The sequence below is a fragment of the Macaca fascicularis genome, chromosome 1 (assembly GCF_037993035.2).
Source record: "Macaca fascicularis isolate 582-1 chromosome 1, T2T-MFA8v1.1".
Taxonomy (NCBI): domain Eukaryota; kingdom Metazoa; phylum Chordata; class Mammalia; order Primates; family Cercopithecidae; genus Macaca; species Macaca fascicularis.
Genome location: NC_088375.1, coordinates 96,500,850 through 96,523,063, shown reverse-complemented (window position 1 = coordinate 96,523,063; position 22,214 = coordinate 96,500,850).

The following is a 22,214-nucleotide window of genomic DNA, read 5'->3' as shown; positions in this document are numbered from 1 at the left end:
TTAACAGAACACTAAGCAGTTTCTCAGAAAGCTTCTTTCCAGATTTCATCTGAGGATATTTCCTTTTTCACCATAGCCCTCTATGGGCTTCCAAATATCACTTTGCCAATTCCACAAGAACTGTCTTAGCGAAAGGCTTCTTGAGGGGAAAGCTGTAACTCTGTGAGATGATTTCACAGAACACAAAGAAGTTTCTCAGAAAGCTTCTTTCTCTTTGTTATCGGAGGATATTTCCTTTGGCCCTATAGTCTTCAAAGGGATCCGAAATATCTGTTCTCAGATACCACAGAAATAAGGCTAGCAAAGAGATCCACGAAATACAGATGTAACTCTGTGAGATGAATTAACAGAACACTAAGCAGTTTCTCAGAAATCTTCTTTCCAGATTTCATCTGAGGATATTTCCTTTTTCACCATAGCCCTCTATGGGCTTCCAAATATCACTTTGCCAATTCCACAAGAACTGTCTTAGCGAAAGGCTTCTTGAGGGGAAAGCTGTAACTCTGTGAGATGATTTCACAGAACACAAAGAAGTTTCTCAGAAAGCTTCTTTCTCTTTGTTATCAGAGGATAGTTCCTTTGGCCCTATAGTCTTCAAAGGGATCCGAAATATCTGTTCTCAGATTCCACAGAAATAAGGCTAGCAAAGAGATCCACGAAATACAGATGTAACTCTGTGAGTGGAAGTCACACATCACAGAGCAGTTTCTCAAAAAGCTTCTTTCCAGATTTCATCTGAGGATATTTCCTTTTTCACCATAGCCCTCTATGGGCTTCCAAATATCACTTTGCCAATTCCACAAGAACTGTCTTAGCGAAAGGCTTCTTGAGGGGAAAGCTGTAACTCTGTGAGATGATTTCACAGAACACAAAGAAGTTTCTCAGACAGCTTCTTTCTCTTTGTTATCGGAGGATATTTCCTTTGGCCCTATAGTCTTCAAAGGGATCGGAAATATCTGTTCTCAGATTCCACAGAAATAAGGCTAGCAAAGAGATCCACGAAATACAGATGTAACTCTGTGAGATGAATTAACAGAACACTAAGCAGTTTCTCAGAAAGCTTCTTTCCAGATTTCATCTGAGGATATTTCCTTTTTCACCATAGCCCTCTATGGGCTTCCAAATATCACTTTGCCAATTCCACAAGAACTGTCTTAGCGAAAGGCTTCTTGAGGGGAAAGCTGTAACTCTGTGAGATGATTTCACAGAACACAAAGAAGTTTCTCAGAAAGCTTCTTTCTCTTTGTTATCGCAGGATATTTACTTTGGCCCTATAGTCTTCAAAGGGATCCGAAATATCTGTTCTCAGATTCCACAGAAATAAGGCTAGCAAAGAGATCCACAAAACAGAGATGTAACTCTGTGAGATGAATTAACAGAACACTAAGCAGTTTCTCAGAAAGCTTCTTTCCTGATTTCATCTGAGGATATTTCCTTTTTCACCATAGCCCTCTATGGGCTTCCAAATATCACTTTGCCAATTCCACAAGAACTGTCTTAGCGAAAGGCTTCTTGAGGGGAAAGCTGTAACTCTGTGAGATGATTTCACAGAACACAAAGAAGTTTCTAAGAAAGCTTCTTTCTCTTTGTTATCGCAGGATATTTCCTTTGGCCCTATAGTCTTCAAAGGGATCCGAAATATCTGTTCTCAGATTCCACAGAAATAAGGCTAGCAAAGAGATCCACGAAATACCGATGTAACTCTGTCAGATGAATTAACAGAACACTAAGCAGTTTCTCAGAAAACTTCTTTCCAGATTTCATCTGAGGATATTTCCTTTTTCACCATAGCCCTCTATGGGCTTCCAAATATCTCTTTGCCAATTCCACAAGAACTGTCTTAGCGAAAGGCTTCTTGAGGGGAAAGCTGTAACTCTGTGAGATGATTTCACAGAACACAAAGAAGTTTCTCAGAAAGCTTCTTTCTTTTTGTTATCGCAGGATATTTACTTTGGCCCTATAGTCTTCAAAGGGATCCGAAATATCTGTTCTCAGATTCCACAGAAATAAGGCTAGCCAAGAGATCCACAAAACACAGATGTAACTCTGTGAGATGAATTAACAGAACACTAAGCAGTTTCTCAGAAAGCTTCTCTCCAGATTTCATCTGAGGATATTTCCTTTTTCACCATAGCCCTATATGGGCTTCCAAATATCACTTTGCCAATTCCACAAGAACTGTCTTAGCGAAAGGCTTCTTGAGTGGAAAGCTGTAACTCTGTGAGATGATTTCACAGAACACAAAGAAGTTTCTCAGAAAGCTTCTTTCTCTTTGTTATCGGAGGATATTTCCTTTGGCCGTATAGTCTTCAAAGGGATCCGAAATATCTGTTCTCAGATTCCACAGAAATAAGGTTAGCAAGGAGATCCACGAAATACAGATGTAACTCTGTGAGATGAATTAACAGAACACTAAGCAGTTTCTCAGAAAGCTTCTTTCCAGATTTCATCTGAGGATATTTCCTTTTTCACCATAGCCCTATATGGGCTTCCAAATATCACTTTGCCAATTCCACAAGAACTGTCTTAGCGAAAGGCTTCTTGAGGGGAAAGCTATAACTCTGTGAGATGATTTCACAGAACACATAGAAGTTTCTCAGAAAGCTTCTTTCTCTTTTTTATCGGAGGATATTTCCTTTGGCCCTATAGACTTCTAAGGGATCCGAAATATCTGTTCTCAGATTCCACAGAAATAAGGCTAGCAAAGAGTTCCACGAAATACACATGTAACTCTGTGAGATGAATTAACAGAACGCTAAGCAGTTTCTCAGAAAGCTTCTTTCCAGATTTCATCTGAGGATATTTCCTTTTTCACCGTAGCCCTCTATGGGCTTCCAAATATCACTTTGCCAATTCGACAAGAACTGGCTTAGCGAAAGGCTTCTTGAGGGGAAAGCTGTAACTCTGTGAAATGATTTCACAGAACACAAAGAAGTTTCTCAGAAAGTTTCTTTCTCTTTGTTATCGGAGGATATTTCCTTTGGCCCTATAGTCTTCAAAGGGATCCGAAATATCTGTTCTCAGATTCCACAGAAATAAGGCTAGCAAAGAGATCCACGAAATACAGATGTAACTCTGTGAGATGAATTAACAGAACACTAAGCAGTTTCTCAGAAAGCTTCTTTCCAGATTTCATCTGAGGATATTTCCTTTTTCACCATAGCCCTCTATGGGCTTCCAAATATCACTTTGCCAATTCCACAAGAACTGTCTTAGCGAAAGGCTTCTTGAGGGGAAAGCTGTAACTCTGTGAGATGATTTCACAGAACACAAAGAAGTTTCTCAGAAAGCTTCTTTCTCTTTGTTATTGGAGGATATTTCCTTTGGCCCTATAGACTTCAAAGGGATCCGAAATATCTGTTCTCAGATTCCACAGAAATAAGGCTAGCAAAGAGTTCCACGAAATACACATGTAACTCTGTGAGATGAATTAACAGAACACTAAGCAGTTTCTCAGAAAGCTTCTTCCCAGATTTCATCTGAGGATATTTCCTTTTTCAGCATAGCCCTCTATGGGCTTCCAAATATCACTTTGCCAATTCCACAAGAACTGTCTTAGCGAAAGGCTTCTTGAGGGGAAAGCTGTAACTCTGTGAGATGATTTCACGGAACACAAAGAAGTTCCTCAGAAAGCTTCTTTCTCTTTGTTATCGGAGGATATTTCCTTTGGCCCTATAGTCTTCAAAGGGATCCGAAATATCTGTTCTCAGATTCCACAGAAATAAGGCTAGCAAAGAGATCCACGAAATACAGATGTAACTCTGTGACTGGAAGTAACACATCACAGAGCAGTTTCTCAGAAAGCTTCTTTCCAGATTTCATCTGAGGATATTTCCTTTTTCACCATAGCCCTCTATGGGCTTCCAAATATCACTTTGCCAATTCCACAAGAACTGTCTTAGCGAAAGGATTCTTCAGGGGAAAGCTGTAACTCTGTGAGATGATTTCACAGAACACAAAGAAGTTTCTCACAAAGCTTCTTTCTCTTTGTTATCAGAGGATATTTCCTTTGGCTCTATAGTCTTCAAAGGGATCCGAAATATCTGTTCTCAGATTCCACAGAAAAAAGGCTAGCAAAGAGATCCACGAAATACAGATGTAACTCTGTGAGTGAAAGTCACGCATCACAGAGCAGTTTCTCAGAAAGCTTCTTTCCAGATTTCATCTGAGGATATTTCCTTTTTCACCATAGCCCTATATGGGCTTCCAAATATCACTTTGCCAATTCCACAAGAACTGTCTTAGCGAAAGGCTTCTTGAGGGGAAAGCTGTAACTCTGTGAGATGATTTCACAGAACACAAAGAAGTTTCTCAGAAAGCTTCTTTCTCTTTGTTATCGCAGGATATTTACTTTGGCCCTATAGTCTTCAAAGGGATCCGAAATATCTGTTCTCAGATTCCACAGAAATAAGGCTAGCAAAGAGATCCACGAAATACCGATGTAACTCTGTGAGATGAATTAACAGAACACTAAGTAGTTTCTCAGAAAGCTTCTTTCCAGATTTCATCTTTGGATATTTCCTTTTTCACCATAGCCCTCTATGGGCTTCCAAATATCACTTTGCCAATTACACAAGAACTGTCTTAGCGAAAGGCTTCTTGAGGGGAAAGCTGTAACTCTGTGAGATGATTTCACAGAACACAAAGAAGTTTCTCAGAAAGCTTCTTTCTCTTTGTTATCGGAGGATATTTCCTTTGGCCCTATAGTCTTCAAAGGGATCCGAAATATCTGTTCTCAGATTCCACAGAAATAAGGCTAGCAAAGAGATCCACGAAATACAGATGTAACTCTGTGAGATGAATTAACAGAACACTAAGCAGTTTCTCAGAAAGCTTCTTTCCAGATTTCATCTGAGGATATTTCCTTTTTCACCATAGCCCTCTATGGGCTTCCAAATATCACTTTGCCAATTCCACAAGAACTGTCTTAGCGAAAGGCTTCTTGAGGGGAAAGCTGTAACTCTGTGAGATGATTTCACAGAACACAAAGAAGTTTCTCAGAAAGCTTCTTTCTCTTTGTTATCAGAGGATATTTCCTTTGGCCCTATAGTCTTCAAAGGGATCCGAAATATCTGTTCTCAGATTCCACAGAAAAAAGGCTAGCAAAGAGATCCACGAAATACAGATGTAACTCTGTGAGTGAAAGTCACGCATCACAGAGCAGTTTCTCAGAAAGCTTCTTTCCAGATTTCATCTGAGGATATTTCCTTTTTCACCATAGCCCTATATGGGCTTCCAAATATCACTTTGCCAATTCCACAAGAACTGTCTTAGCGAAAGGCTTCTTGAGGGGAAAGCTGTAACTCTGTGAGATGATTTCACAGAACACAAAGAAGTTTCTCAGAAAGCTTCTTTCTCTTTGTTATCGCAGGATATTTACTTTGGCCCTATAGTCTTCAAAGGGATCCGAAATATCTGTTCTCAGATTCCACAGAAATAAGGCTAGCAAAGAGATCCACGAAATACCGATGTAACTCTGTGAGATGAATTAACAGAACACTAAGTAGTTTCTCAGAAAGCTTCTTTCCAGATTTCATCTGAGGATATTTCCTTTTTCACCATAGCCCTCTATGGACTTCCAAATATCACTTTGCCAATTCCACAAGAACTGTCTTAGCGAAAGGCTTCTTGAGGGGAAAGCTGTAACTCTGTGAGATGATTTCACAGAACACAAAGAAGTTTCTCAGAAAGCTTCTTTCTCTTTGTTATCGGAGGATATTTCCTTTGGCCCTATAGTCTTCAAAGGGATCCGAAATATCTGTTCTCAGATTCCACAGAAATAAGGCTAGCAAAGAGATCCACGAAATACAGATGTAACTCTGTGAGATGAATTAACAGAACACTAAGCAGTTTCTCAGAAAGCTTCTTTCCAGATTTCATCTGAGGATATTTCCTTTTTCACCATAGCCCTCTATGGGCTTCCAAATATCACTTTGCCAATTCCACAAGAACTGTCTTAGCGAAAGGCTTCTTGAGGGGAGAGCTGTAACTCTGTGAGATGATTTCACAGAACACAAAGAAGTTTCTCAGAAAGCTTCTTTCTCTTTGTTATCAGAGGATATTTCCTTTGGCCCTATAGTCTTCAAAGGGATCCGAAATATCTGTTCTCAGATTCCACAGAAAAAAGGCTAGCAAAGAGATCCACGAAATACAGATGTAACTCTGTGAGTGAAAGTCACGCATCACAGAGCAGTTTCTCAGAAAGCTTCTTTCCAGATTTCATCTGACGATATTTCCTTTTTCACCATAGCCCTATATGGGCTTCCAAATATCACTTTGCCAATTCCACAAGAACTGTCTTAGCGAAAGGGTTCTTGAGGGGAAAGCTGTAACTCTGAAAGATGATTTCACAGAAAACAAAGAAGTTTCTCAGAAAGCTTCTTTCTCTTTGTTATCGCAGGATATTTCCTTTGGCCCTATGGTCTTCAAAGGGATCCGAAATATCTGTTCTCAGATTCCACAGAAATAAGGCTAGCAAAGAGATCCACGAAATACAGATGTAACTCTGTGAGTGGAAGTCACACATCACAGAGCAGGTTCTCAGAAAGCTTCTTTCCAGATTTCATCTGAGGATATTTCCTTTTTCACCATAGCCCTCTATGGGCTTCCAAATATCACTTTCCCAATTCCACAAGAACTGTCTTAGCGAAAGCCTTCTTGAGGGGAAAGCTGTAACTCTGTGAGATGATTTCACAGAACACAAAGAAGTTTCTCAGACAGCTTCTTTCTCTTTGTTATCGGAGGATATTTCCTTTGGCCCTATAGTCTTCAAAGGGATCCGAAATATCTGTTCTCAGATTCCACAGAAATAAGGCTAGCAAAGAGATCCACGAAATACAGATGTAACTCTGTGAGTGGAAATCACACATCACAGAGCAGTTTCTCAAAAAGCTTCTTTCCAGATTTCATCTGAGGATATTTCCTTTTTCACCATAGCCCTCTATGGGCTTCCAAATATCACTTTGCCAATTCCACAAGAACTGTCTTAGCGAAAGGCTTCTTGAGGGGAAAGCTGTAACTCTGTGAGATGATTTCACAGAACACAAAGAAGTTTCTCAGACAGCTTCTTTCTCTTTGTTATCGGAGGATATTTCCTTTGGCCCTATAGTCTTCAAAGGGATCCGAAATATCTGTTCTCAGATTCCACAGAAATAAGGCTAGCAAAGAGATCCACGAAATACAGATATAACTCTTTGAGATGAATTAATAGAACACCAAGCAGATTCTCAGAAAGCTTCTTTCCAGATTTCATCGGAGGATATTTCCTTTTTCACCATAGCCGTCTATGGGCTTCCAAATATCACTTTGCCAATTCCACAAGAACTGTCTTAGCGAAAGGCTTCTTGAGGGGAAAGCTGTAACTCTGTGAGATGATTTCACAGAACACAAAGAAGTTTCTCAGAAAGCTTCTTTCTCTTTGTTATGGGAGGATATTGCCTTTGGCCCTATAGACTTCAAAGGGATCCGAAATATCTGTTCTCAGATTCCACAGAAATAAGGCTAGAAAAGAGTTGCACGAAATACACATGTAACTCTGTGAGATGAATTAACAGAACACTAAGCAGTTTCTCAGAAAGCTTCTTTCCAGTTCTCATCTGAGGATATTTCCTTTTTCACCATAGCCCTCTATGGGCTTCCAAATATCATTTGCCAATTCCACAAGAACTGACTTAGCGAAAGGCTTCATTAGGAGAAAGCTGTAACTCTGTGAGATGATTTCACAGAACACAAAGAAGTTTCTCAGGAAGCTTCTTTCTCTTTGTTATCGGAGGATATTTCCTTTGGCCCTATAGTCTTCAAAGGGATCCGAAATATCTGTTCTCAGATTCCACAGAAATAAGGCTAGCAAAGAGATCCACGAAATACAGACGTAACTCTGTGAGATGAATTAACAGAACACTAAGCAGTTTCTCAGAAAGCTTCTTTCCAGATTTCATCTGAGGATATTTCCTTTTTCACCATAGCCCTCTATGGGCTTCCAAATATCACTTTGCCAATTCCACAAGAACTGTCTTAGCGAAAGGCTTCTTGAGGGGAAAGCTGTAACTCTGTGAGATGATTTCACAGAACACAAAGAAGTTTCTCAGAAAGCTTCTTTCTCTTTGTTATCGGAAGATATTTGCTTTAGCCATATAGTCTTCAAAGGGATCCGAAATATCTGTTCTCAGATTCCACAGAAATAAGGCTAGCAAAGAGATCCACGAAATACAGATGTAACTCTGTGAGATGAATTAACAGAACACTAAGCAGTTTCTCAGAAAGCTTCTTTCCAGATTTCATCTGAGGATATTTCCTTTTTCACCATAGCCCTCTATGGGCTTCCAAATATCACTTTGCCAATTCCACAAGAACTGTCTTAGCGAAAGGCTTCTTGAGGGGAAAGCTGTAACTCTGTGAGATGATTTCACAGAACACAAAGAAGTTTCTCAGAAAGCTTCTTTCTCTTTGTTATCGCAGGATATTTCCTTTGGCCCTATAGTCTTCAAAGAGATCCGAAATATCTGTTCTCAGATTCCACAGAAATAAGGCTAGCAAAGAGATCCACGAAATACAGATGTAACTCTGTGAGTGGAAGTCCCACATCACAGAGCAGGTTCTCAGAAACCTTCTTTCCAGATTTCATCTGAGGATATTTCCTTTTTCACCATAGCCCTCTATGGGCTTCCAAATATCACTTTGCCAATTCCACAAGAACTGTCTTAGCGAAAGGCTTCTTGAGGGGAAAGCTGTAACTCTGTGAGATGGTTTCACAGAACACAAAGAAGTTTCTCAGACAGCTTCTTTCCTCTTTGTTATCGGAGGATATTTCCTTTGGCCCTATAGTCTTCAAAGGGATCCGAAATATCTGTTCTCAGATTCCACAGAAATAAGGCTAGCAAAAAGATCCACAAAACAGAGATGTAACTCTGTGAGATGAATTAACAGAACACTAAGCAGTTTCTCAGAAAGCTTCTTTCCAGATTTCATCTGAGGATATTTCCTTTTTCACCATAGCCCTCTATGGGCTTCCAAATATCACTTTGCCAATTCCACAAGAACTGTCTTAGCGAAAGGCTTCTTGAGGGGAAAGCTGTAACTCTGTGAGATGATTTCACAGAACACAAAGAAGTTTCTCAGAAAGCTTCTTTCTCTTTGTTATGGGAGGATATTTCCTTTGGCCCTATAGACTTCAAAGGGATCCGAAATATCTGTTCTCAGATTCCACAGAAATAAGGCTAGCAAAGAGTTGCACGAAATACACATGTAACTCTGTGAGATGAATTAACAGAACACTAAGCAGTTTCTCAGAAAGCTTCTTTCCAGATTTCATCTGAGGATATTTCCTTTTTCACCATAGCCCTCTATGGGCTTCCAAATATCATTTGCCAATTCCACAAGAACTGTCTTAGCGAAAGGCTTCTTGAGGAGAAAGCTGTAACTCTGTGAGATGATTTCACAGAACACAAAGAAGTTTCTCAGAAAGCTTCTTTCTCTTTGTTATCACAGGATATTTCCTTTGGCCCTATAGTCTTCAAAGGGATCCGAAATATCTGTTCTCAGATTCCACAGAAAAAAGGCTAGCAAAGACATCCACGAAATACAGATGTAACTCTGTGAGTGAAAGTCACGCATCACAGAGCAGTTTCTCAGAAAGCTTCTTTCCAGATTTCATCTGAGAATATTTCCTTTTTCACCATAGCACTCTATGGGCTTCCAAATATCACTTTGCCAATTCCACAAGAACTGTCTTAGCGAAAGGCTTCTTGAGGGGAAAGCTGTAACTCTGTGAGTTGATTTCACAGAACACAAAGAAGTTTCTCAGAAAGCTTCTTTCTCTTTGTTATCGCAGGATATTTCCTTTGGCCCTATAGTCTTCAAAGGGATCCGAAATATCTGTTCTCAGATTCCACAGAAATAAGGCTAGCAAAGAGATCCACGAAATACCGATGTAACTCTGTGAGATGAATTAACAGAACACTAAGCAGTTTCTCAGAAAACTTCTTTCCAGATTTCATCTGAGGATATTTCCTTTTTCACCATAGCCCTCTATGGGCTTCCAAATATCTCTTTGCCAATTCCACAAGAACTGTCTTAGCGAAAGGCTTCTTGAGGGGAAAGCTGTAACTCTGTGCGATGATTTCACAGAACACAAAGAAGTTTCTCAGAAAGCTTCTTTCTTTTTGTTATCGCAGGATATTTACTTTGGCCCTATAGTCTTCAAAGGGATCCGAAATATCTGTTCTCAGATTCCACAGAAATAAGGCTAGCCAAGAGATCCACAAAACACAGATGTAACTCTGTGAGATGAATTAACAGAACACTAAGCAGTTTCTCAGAAAGCTTCTCTCCAGATTTCATCTGAGGATATTTCCTTTTTCACCATAGCCCTATATGGGCTTCCAAATATCACTTTGCCAATTCCACAAGAACTGTCTTAGCGAAAGGCTTCTTGAGGGGAAAGCTGTAACTCTGTGAGATGATTTCACAGAACACAAAGAAGTTTCTCAGAAAGCTTCTTTCTCTTTGTTATCGGAGGATATTTCCTTTGGCCCTATAGTCTTCAAAGGGATCGGAAATATCTGTTCTCAGATTCCACAGAAATAAGGTTAGCAAAGAGATCCACGAAATACAGATGTAACTCTGTGAGATGAATTAACAGAACACTAAGCAGTTTCTCAGAAAGCTTCTTTCCAGATTTCATCTGAGGATATTTCCTTTTTCACCATAGCCCTCTATGGGCTTCCAAATATCACTTTGCCAATTCCACAAGAACTGTCTTAGCGAAAGGCTTCTTGAGGGGAAAGCTATAACTCTGTGAGATGATTTCACAGAACACATAGAAGTTTCTCAGAAAGCTTCTTTCTCTTTTTTATCGGAGGATATTTCCTTTGGCCCTATAGACTTCTAAGGGATCCGAAATATCTGTTCTCAGATTCCACAGAAACAAGGCTAGCAAAGAGTTCCACGAAATACACATGTAACTCTGTGAGATGAATTAACAGAACGCCAAGCAGTTTCTCAGAAAGCTTCTTTCCAGATTTCATCTGAGGATATTTCCTTTTTCACCGTAGCCCTCTATGGGCTTCCAAATATCACTTTGCCAATTCTACAAGAAGTGTCTTAGCGAAAGGCTTCTTGAGGGGAAAGCTGTAACTCTGTGAAATGATTTCACAGAACACAAAGAAGTTTCTCAGAAAGTTTCTTTCTCTTTGTTATCGGAGGATATTTCCTTTGGCCCTATAGTCTTCAAAGGGATCCGAAATATCTGTTCTCAGATTCCACAGAAATAAGGCTAGCAAAGAGATCCACGAAATACAGATGTAACTCTGTGAGATGAATTAACAGAACACTAAGCAGTTTCTCAGAAAGCTTCTTTAGAGATTTCATCTGAGGATATTTCCTTTTTCACCATAGCCCTCTATGGGCTTCCAAATATCACTTTGCCAATTCCACAAGAACTGTCTTAGCGAAAGGATTCTTCAGGGGAAAGCTGTAACTCTGTGAGATGATTTCACAGAACACAAAGAAGTTTCTCACAAAGCTTCTTTCCCTTTGTTATCAGAGGATATTTCCTTTGGCTCTATAGACTTCAAAGGGATCCGAAATATCTGTTCTCAGATTCCACAGAAAAAAGGCTAGCAAAGAGATCCACGAAATACAGATGTAACTCTGTGAGTGAAAGTCACGCATCACAGAGCAGTTTCTCAGAAAGCTTCTTTCCAGATTTCATCTGAGGATATTTCCTTTTTCACCATAGCCCTATAGGGGCTTCCAAATATCACTTTGCCAATTCCACAAGAACTGTCTTAGCGAAAGGCTTCTTGAGGGGAAAGCTGTAACTCTGTGAGATGATTTCACAGAACACAAAGAAGTTTCTCAGAAAGCTTCTTTCTCTTTGTTATCGCAGGATATTTACTTTGGCCCTATAGTCTTCAAAGGGATCCGAAATATCTGTTCTCAGATTCCACAGAAATAAGGCTAGCAAAGAGATCCACGAAATACAGATGTAACTCTGTGAGATGAATTAACAGAACACTAAGCAGTTTCTCAGAAAGCTTCTTTCCAGATTTCATCTGAGGATATTTCCTTTTTCACCATAGCCCTCTATGGGCTTTCAAATATCACTTTGCCAATTCCACAAGAACTGTCTTAGCGAAAGGCTTCTTGAGGGGAAAGCTGTAACTCTGTGAGATGATTTCACAGAACACAAAGAAGTTTCTCAGAAAGCTTCTTTCTCTTTGTTATCAGAGGATATTTCCTTTGGTCCTATAGTCTTCAAAGGGATCCGAAATATCTGTTCTCAGATTCCACAGAAAAAAGGGTAGCAAAGAGATCCACGAAATACAGATGTAACTCTGTGAGTGAAAGTCACGCATCACAGAGCGGTTTCTCAGAAAGCTTCTTTCCAGATTTCATCTGAGGATATTTCCTTTTTCACCATAGACCTATATGGGCTCCCAAATATCACTTTGCCAATTCCACAAGAACTGTCTTAGCGAAAGGCTTCTTGAGGGGAAAGCTGTAACTCTGTGAGATGATTTCACAGAACACAAAGAAGTTTCTCAGAAAGCTTCTTTCTTTTTATTATCGCAGGATATTTACTTTGGCCTTATAGTCTTCAAAGGGATCCGAAATATCTGTTCTCAAATTCCACAGAAATAAGGCTAGCAAAGAGATCCACAAAACACAGATATAACTCTGTGAGATGAATTAACAGAACACTAAGCAGTTTCTCAGAAAGCTTCTCTCCAGATTTCATCTGAAGATATTTCCTTTTTCACCATAGCCCTCTATGGGCTTCCAAATATCACTTTGCCAATTCCACAAGAACAGTCTTAGCGAAAGGCTTCTTGAGGAGAAAGCTGTAACTCTGTGAGATGATTTCACAGAACACAAAGAAGTTTCTCAGAAAGATTCTTTCTCTTTGTTATCGGAGGATATTTCCTTTGGCCCTATAGTCTTCAAAGGGATCCGAAATATCTGTTCTCAGATTCCACAGAAATAAGGTTAGCAAAGAGTTCCACGAAATATAGATGTAACTCTGTGAGATGAATTAACAGAACACTAAGCAGTTTCTCAGAAAGCTTCTTTCCAGATTTCATCTGAGGATATTTCCTTTTTCACCATAGCCCTCTATGGGCTGCCAAATATCACTTTGCCAATTCCACAAGAACTGTCTTAGCGAAAGGCTTCTTGAGGGGAAAGCTGTAACTCTGTGAGATGATTTCACAGAACACAAAGAAGTTTCTCAGAAAGCTTCTTTCTCTTTGTTATCGTAGGATATTTCCTTTGGCCCTATAGACTTCAAAGGGATTCGAAATATCTGTTCTCAGATTCCACAGAAATAAGGCTAGCAAAGAGTTCCACGAAATACACATGTAACTCTGTGAGATGAATTAACAGAACACTAAGCAGTTTCTCAGAAAGCTTCTTTCCAGATTTCATCTGAGGATATTACCTTTTTCACCATAGCCCTCTATGGGCTTCCAAATATCACTTTGCCAATTCCATAAGAACTGTCTTAGCGAAAGGCTTCTTGAGGGGAAAGCTGTAACTCTGTGAGATGATTTCACATAACACAAAGAAGTTTCTCAGACAGCTTCTTTCTCTTTGTTTTCGGAGGATATTTCATTTGGCCCTATAGTCTTCAAAGGGATCCGAAATATCTGTTCTCAGATTCCACAGAAATAAGGCTAGCAAAGAGATCCACGAAATACAGATGTAACTCTGTGACTGGAAGTCACACATCACAGAGTAGTTTCTCAGAAAGCTTCTTTCCAGATTTCATCTGAGGATATTTCCTTTTTCACCATAGCCCTCTATGGGCTTCCAAATATCACTTTGCCAATTCCACAAGAACTGTCTTAGCGAAAGGCTTCTTGAGGGGAAAGCTGTAACTCTGTGAGATGATTTCACAGAACACAAAGAAGTTTCTCAGAAAGCTTCTTTCTCTTTGTTATCGGAGGATATTTCCTTTGGCCCTATAGTCTTCAAAGGGATCCGAAATATCTGTTCTCAGATTCCACAGAAAAAAGGCTAGCAAAGAGATCCACGAAATACAGATGTAACTCTGTGAGTGAAAGTCACGCATCACAGAGCAGTTTCTCAGAAAGCTTCTTTCCAGATTTCATCTGAGGATATTTCCTTTTTCACCATAGCCCTATATGGGCTTCCAAATATCACTTTGCCAATTCCAAAAGAACTGTCTTAGCGAAAGGCTTCTTGAGGGGAAAGCTGTAACTCTGTGAGATGATTTCACAGAACACAAAGAAGTTTCTCAGAAAGCTTCTTTCTCTTTGTTATCGCAGGATATTTACTTTGGCCCTATAGTCTTCAAAGGGATCCGAAATATCTGTTCTCAGATTCCACAGAAATAAGGCTAGCAAAGAGATCCACGAAATACCGATGTAACTCTGTGAGATGAATTAACAGAACACTAAGCAGTTTCTCAGAAAGCTTCTTTCCAGATTTCATCTGAGGATATTTCCTTTTTCACCATAGCCCTCTATGGGCTTCCAAATATCACTTTGCCAATTCCACAAGAACTGTCTTAGCGAAAGGCTTCTTGAGGGGAAAGCTGTAACTCTGTGAGATGATTTCACAGAACACAAAGAAGTTTCTCAGAAAGCTTCTTTCTCTTTGTTATCAGAGGATATTTCCTTTGGCCCTATAGTCTTCAAAGGGATCCGAAATATCTGTTCTCAGATTCCACAGAAAAAAGGCTAGCAAAGAGATCCACGAAATACAGATGTAACTCTGTGAGTGAAAGTCACGCATCACAGAGCAGTTTCTCAGAAAGCTTCTTTCCAGATTTCATCTGAGGATATTTCCTTTTTCACCATAGCCCTATATGGGCTTCCAAATATCACTTTGCCAATTCCACAAGAACTGTCTTAGCGAAGGGCTTCTTGAGGGGAAAGCTGTAACTCTGTGAGATGATTTCACAGAACACAAAGAAGTTTCTCAGGAAGCTTCTTTCTTTTTGTTATCGCAGGATATTTCCTTTGGCCCTATAGTCTTCAAAGGGATCCGAAATATCTGTTCTCAGATTTCACAGAAATAAGGATAGCAAAGAGATCCACGAAATACAGATGTAACTCTGTGAGATTAATTAACAGAACACTAAGTAGTTTCTCAGAAAGCTTCTTTTCAGATTTCATCTGATGATATTTCCTTTTTCACCATAGCCCTCTATGGGCTTCCAAATATCACTTTGCCAATTCCACAAGAACTGTCTTAGCAAAAGGCTTCTTGAGGGGTAAGCTGTAACTCTGTGAGATGATTTCACAGAACACAAAGAAGTTTCTCAGAAAGCTTCTTTCTCTTTGTTTTCGCAGGATATTTCCTTTCGCCCTATAGTCTTCAAAGGGATCCGAAATATCTGTTCTCAGATTCCACAGAAATAAGGCTAGCAAAGAGATCCAAGAAATACAGATGTAACTCTGTGAGTGGAAGTCACACATCACAGAGCAGTTTCTCAGAAAGCTTCTTTCCAGATTTCATCTGAGGATATTTCCTTTTTCACCATAGCCTTCTATGGGCTTCCAAATATCACTTTGCCAATTCCACAAGAACTGTCTTAGCAAAAGGCTTCTTGAGGGGTAAGCTGTAACTCTGTGAGATGATTTCACAGAACACAAAGAAGTTTCTCAGAAAGCTTCTTTCTCTTTGTTTTCGCAGGATATTTCCTTTGGCCCTATAGTCTTCAAAGGGATCCGAAATATCTGTTCTCAGATTCCACAGAAATAAGGCTAGCAAAGAGATCCACGAAATACAGATGTAACTCTGTGAGATGAATTAACAGAACACTAAGCAGTTTCTCAGAAAGCTTCTTTCCAGATTTCATCTGAGGATATTTCCTTTTTCACCCTAGCCCTCTATGGGCTTCCAAATATCACTTTGCCAATTCCACAAGAACTGTCTGAGCGAAAGGCTTCTTGAGGGGAAAGCTGTAACTCTGTGAGATGATTTCACAGAACACAAAGAAGTTTCTCAGAAAGCTTCTTTCTCTTTGTTATCAGAGGATATTTCCTTTGGCCCTATAATCTTCAAAGGGATCCGAAATATCTGTTCTCAGATTCCACAGAAATAAGGCTAGCAAAGAGATCCACGAAATACACCAGTAACTCTGTGAGATGAATTAACAGAACACTAAGCAGTTTCTCAGAAAGCTTCTTTCCAGATTTCATCTGTGGATATTTCCTTTTTCACCATAGCCCTCTATGGGCTTCCAAATATCACTTTGCCAATTCCACAAGAACTGTCTTAGCGAAAGGCTTCTTGAGGGGAAAGCTGTAACACTGTGAGATGATTTCACAGAACACAAAGAAGTTTCTCAGAAAGCTTCTTTCTCTTTGTTATCACAGGATATTTCCTTTGGCCCTATAGTCTTCAAAGGGATCCGAAATATCTGTTCTCAGATTTCACAGAAATAAGGCTAGCAAAGAGATCCACGAAATACAGATGTAACTCTGTGAGATTAATTAACAGAACACTAAGTAGTTTCTCAGAAAGCTTCTTTCCAGATTTCATCTGATGATATTTCCTTTTTCACCATAGCCCTCTATGGGCTTCCAAATATCACTTTGCCAATTCCACAAGAACTGTCTTAGCGAAAGGCTTCTTGAGGGGAAAGCTGTAACTCTGTGAGATGATTTCACAGAACACAAAGAAGTTTCTCAGAAAGCTTCTTTCTCTTTGTTATGGGAGGATATTGCCTTTGGCCCTATAGACTTCAAAGGGATCCGAAATATCTGTTCTCAGATTCCACAGAAATAAGGCTAGCAAAGAGTTGCACGAAATACACATGTAACTCTGTGAGATGAATTAACAGAACACTAAGCAGTTTCTCAGAAAGCTTCTTCCTGTTCTCATCTGAGGATATTTCCTTTTTCACCATAGCCCTCTATGGGCTTCCAAATATCATTTGCCAATTCCACAAGAACTGACTTAGCGAAAGGCTTCATTAGGAGAAAGCTGTAACTCTGTGAGATGATTTCACAGAACACAAAGAAGTTTCTAGGAAGCTTCTTTCTCTTTGTTATCGGAGGATATTTCCTTTGGCCCTATAGTCTTCAAAGGGATCCGAAATATCTGTTCTCAGATTCCACAGAAATAAGGCTAGCAAAGAGATCCACGAAATACAGACGTAACTCTGTGAGATGAATTAACAGAACACTAAGCAGTTTCTCAGAAAGCTTCTTTCCAGATTTCATCTGAGGATATTTCCTTTTTCACCATAGCCCTCTATGGGCTTCCAAATATCACTTTGCCAATTCCACAAGAACTGTCTTAGCGAAAGGCTTCTTGAGGGGAAAGCTGTAACTCTGTGAGATGATTTCACAGAACACAAAGAAGTTTCTCAGAAAGCTTCTTTCTCTTTGTTATCGGAAGATATTTGCTTTAGCCATATAGTCTTCAAAGGGATCCGAAATATCTGTTCTCAGATTCCACAGAAATAAGGCTAGCAAAGAGATCCACGAAATACAGATGTAACTCTGTGAGATGAATTAACAGAACACTAAGCAGTTTCTCAGAAAGCTTCTTTCCAGATTTCATCTGAGGATATTTCCTTTTTCACCATAGCCCTCTATGGGCTTCCAAATATCACTTTGCCAATTCCACAAGAACTGTCTTAGCGAAAGGCTTCTTGAGGGGAAAGCTGTAACTCTGTGAGATGATTTCACAGAACACAAAGAAGTTTCTCAGAAAGCTTCTTTCTCTTTGTTATCGCAGGATATTTCCTTTGGCCCTATAGTCTTCAAAGAGATCCGAAATATCTGTTCTCAGATTCCACAGAAATAAGGCTAGCAAAGAGATCCACGAAATACAGATGTAACTCTGTGAGTGGAAGTCCCACATCACAGAGCAGGTTCTCAGAAACCTTCTTTCCAGATTTCATCTGAGGATATTTCCTTTTTCACCATAGCCCTCTATGGGCTTCCAAATATCACTTTGCCAATTCCACAAGAACTGTCTTAGCGAAAGGCTTCTTGAGGGGAAAGCTGTAACTCTGTGAGATGGTTTCACAGAACACAAAGAAGTTTCTCAGACAGCTTCTTTCCTCTTTGTTATCGGAGGATATTTCCTTTGGCCCTATAGTCTTCAAAGGGATCCGAAATATCTGTTCTCAGATTCCACAGAAATAAGGCTAGCAAAAAGATCCACAAAACAGAGATGTAACTCTGTGAGATGAATTAACAGAACACTAAGCAGTTTCTCAGAAAGCTTCTTTCCAGATTTCATCTGAGGATATTTCCTTTTTCACCATAGCCCTCTATGGGCTTCCAAATATCACTTTGCCAATTCCACAAGAACTGTCTTAGCGAAAGGCTTCTTGAGGGGAAAGCTGTAACTCTGTGAGATGATTTCACAGAACACAAAGAAGTTTCTCAGAAAGCTTCTTTCTCTTTGTTATGGGAGGATATTTCCTTTGGCCCTATAGACTTCAAAGGGATCCGAAATATCTGTTCTCAGATTCCACAGAAATAAGGCTAGCAAAGAGTTGCACGAAATACACATGTAACTCTGTGAGATGAATTAACAGAACACTAAGCAGTTTCTCAGAAAGCTTCTTTCCAGATTTCATCTGAGGATATTTCCTTTTTCACCATAGCCCTCTATGGGCTTCCAAATATCATTTGCCAATTCCACAAGAACTGTCTTAGCGAAAGGCTTCTTGAGGAGAAAGCTGTAACTCTGTGAGATGATTTCACAGAACACAAAGAAGTTTCTCAGAAAGCTTCTTTCTCTTTGTTATCACAGGATATTTCCTTTGGCCCTATAGTCTTCAAAGGGATCCGAAATATCTGTTCTCAGATTCCACAGAAAAAAGGCTAGCAAAGACATCCACGAAATACAGATGTAACTCTGTGAGTGAAAGTCACGCATCACAGAGCAGTTTCTCAGAAAGCTTCTTTCCAGATTTCATCTGAGGATATTTCCTTTTTCACCATAGCACTCTATGGGCTTCCAAATATCACTTTGCCAATTCCACAAGAACTGTCTTAGCGAAAGGCTTCTTGAGGGGAAAGCTGTAACTCTGTGAGTTGATTTCACAGAACACAAAGAAGTTTCTCAGAAAGCTTCTTTCTCTTTGTTATCGCAGGATATTTCCTTTGGCCCTATAGTCTTCAAAGGGATCCGAAATATCTGTTCTCAGATTCCACAGAAATAAGGCTAGCAAAGAGATCCACGAAATACCGATGTAACTCTGTGAGATGAATTAACAGAACACTAAGCAGTTTCTCAGAAAACTTCTTTCCAGATTTCATCTGAGGATATTTCCTTTTTCACCATAGCCCTCTATGGGCTTCCAAATATCTCTTTGCCAATTCCACAAGAACTGTCTTAGCGAAAGGCTTCTTGAGGGGAAAGCTGTAACTCTGTGCGATGATTTCACAGAACACAAAGAAGTTTCTCAGAAAGCTTCTTTCTTTTTGTTATCGCAGGATATTTACTTTGGCCCTATAGTCTTCAAAGGGATCCGAAATATCTGTTCTCAGATTCCACAGAAATAAGGCTAGCCAAGAGATCCACAAAACACAGATGTAACTCTGTGAGATGAATTAACAGAACACTAAGCAGTTTCTCAGAAAGCTTCTCTCCAGATTTCATCTGAGGATATTTCCTTTTTCACCATAGCCCTATATGGGCTTCCAAATATCACTTTGCCAATTCCACAAGAACTGTCTTAGCGAAAGGCTTCTTGAGGGGAAAGCTGTAACTCTGTGAGATGATTTCACAGAACACAAAGAAGTTTCTCAGAAAGCTTCTTTCTCTTTGTTATCGGAGGATATTTCCTTTGGCCCTATAGTCTTCAAAGGGATCGGAAATATCTGTTCTCAGATTCCACAAAAATAAGGTTAGCAAAGAGATCCACGAAATACAGATGTAACTCTGTGAGATGAATTAACAGAACACTAAGCAGTTTCTCAGAAAGCTTCTTTCCAGTTCTCATCTGAGGATATTTCCTTTTTCACCATAGCCCTCTATGGGCTTCCAAATATCATTTGCCAATTCCACAAGAACTGACTTAGCGAAAGGCTTCATTAGGAGAAAGCTGTAACTCTGTGAGATGATTTCACAGAACACAAAGAAGTTTCTCAGGAAGCTTCTTTCTCTTTTTTATCGGAGGATATTTCCTTTGGCCCTATAGTCTTCAAAGGGATCCGAAATATCTGTTCTCAGATTCCACAGAAATAAGGCTAGCAAAGAGATCCACGAAATACAGACGTAACTCTGTGAGATGAATTAACAGAACACTAAGCAGTTTCTCAGAAAGCTTCTTTCCAGATTTCATCTGAGGATATTTCCTTTTTCACCATAGCCCTCTATGGGCTTCCAAATATCACTTTGCCAATTCCACAAGAACTGTCTTAGCGAAAGGCTTCTTGAGGGGAAAGCTGTAACTCTGTGAGATGATTTCACAGAACACAAAGAAGTTTCTCAGAAAGCTTCTTTCTCTTTGTTATCGGAAGATATTTGCTTTAGCCATATAGTCTTCAAAGGGATCCGAAATATCTGTTCTCAGATTCCACAGAAATAAGGCTAGCAAAGAGATCCACGAAATACAGATGTAACTCTGTGAGATGAATTAACAGAACACTAAGCAGTTTCTCAGAAAGCTTCTTTCCAGATTTCATCTGAGGATATTTCCTTTTTCACCATAGCCCTCTATGGGCTTCCAAATATCACTTTGCCAATTCCACAAGAACTGTCTTAGCGAAAGGCTTCTTGAGGGGAAAGCTGTAACTCTGTGAGATGATTTCACAGAACACAAAGAAGTTTCTCAGAAAGCTTCTTTCTCTTTGTTATCGCAGGATATTTCCTTTGGCCCTATAGTCTTCAAAGAGATCCGAAATATCTGTTCTCAGATTCCACAGAAATAAGGCTAGCAAAGAGATCCACGAAATACAGATGTAACTCTGTGAGTGGAAGTCCCACATCACAGAGCAGGTTCTCAGAAACCTTCTTTCCAGATTTCATCTGAGGATATTTCCTTTTTCACCATAGCCCTCTATGGGCTTCCAAATATCACTTTGCCAATTCCACAAGAACTGTCTTAGCGAAAGGCTTCTTGAGGGGAAAGCTGTAACTCTGTGAGATGGTTTCACAGAACACAAAGAAGTTTCTCAGACAGCTTCTTTCCTCTTTGTTATCGGAGGATATTTCCTTTGGCCCTATAGTCTTCAAAGGGATCCGAAATATCTGTTCTCAGATTCCACAGAAATAAGGCTAGCAAAAAGATCCACAAAACAGAGATGTAACTCTGTGAGATGAATTAACAGAACACTAAGCAGTTTCTCAGAAAGCTTCTTTCCAGATTTCATCTGAGGATATTTCCTTTTTCACCATAGCCCTCTATGGGCTTCCAAATATCACTTTGCCAATTCCACAAGAACTGTCTTAGCGAAAGGCTTCTTGAGGGGAAAGCTGTAACTCTGTGAGATGATTTCACAGAACACAAAGAAGTTTCTCAGAAAGCTTCTTTCTCTTTGTTATGGGAGGATATTTCCTTTGGCCCTATAGACTTCAAAGGGATCCGAAATATCTGTTCTCAGATTCCACAGAAATAAGGCTAGCAAAGAGTTGCACGAAATACACATGTAACTCTGTGAGATGAATTAACAGAACACTAAGCAGTTTCTCAGAAAGCTTCTTTCCAGATTTCATCTGAGGATATTTCCTTTTTCACCATAGCCCTCTATGGGCTTCCAAATATCATTTGCCAATTCCACAAGAACTGTCTTAGCGAAAGGCTTCTTGAGGAGAAAGCTGTAACTCTGTGAGATGATTTCACAGAACACAAAGAAGTTTCTCAGAAAGCTTCTTTCTCTTTGTTATCACAGGATATTTCCTTTGGCCCTATAGTCTTCAAAGGGATCCGAAATATCTGTTCTCAGATTCCACAGAAAAAAGGCTAGCAAAGACATCCACGAAATACAGATGTAACTCTGTGAGTGAAAGTCACGCATCACAGAGCAGTTTCTCAGAAAGCTTCTTTCCAGATTTCATCTGAGGATATTTCCTTTTTCACCATAGCACTCTATGGGCTTCCAAATATCACTTTGCCAATTCCACAAGAACTGTCTTAGCGAAAGGCTTCTTGAGGGGAAAGCTGTAACTCTGTGAGTTGATTTCACAGAACACAAAGAAGTTTCTCAGAAAGCTTCTTTCTCTTTGTTATCGCAGGATATTTCCTTTGGCCCTATAGTCTTCAAAGGGATCCGAAA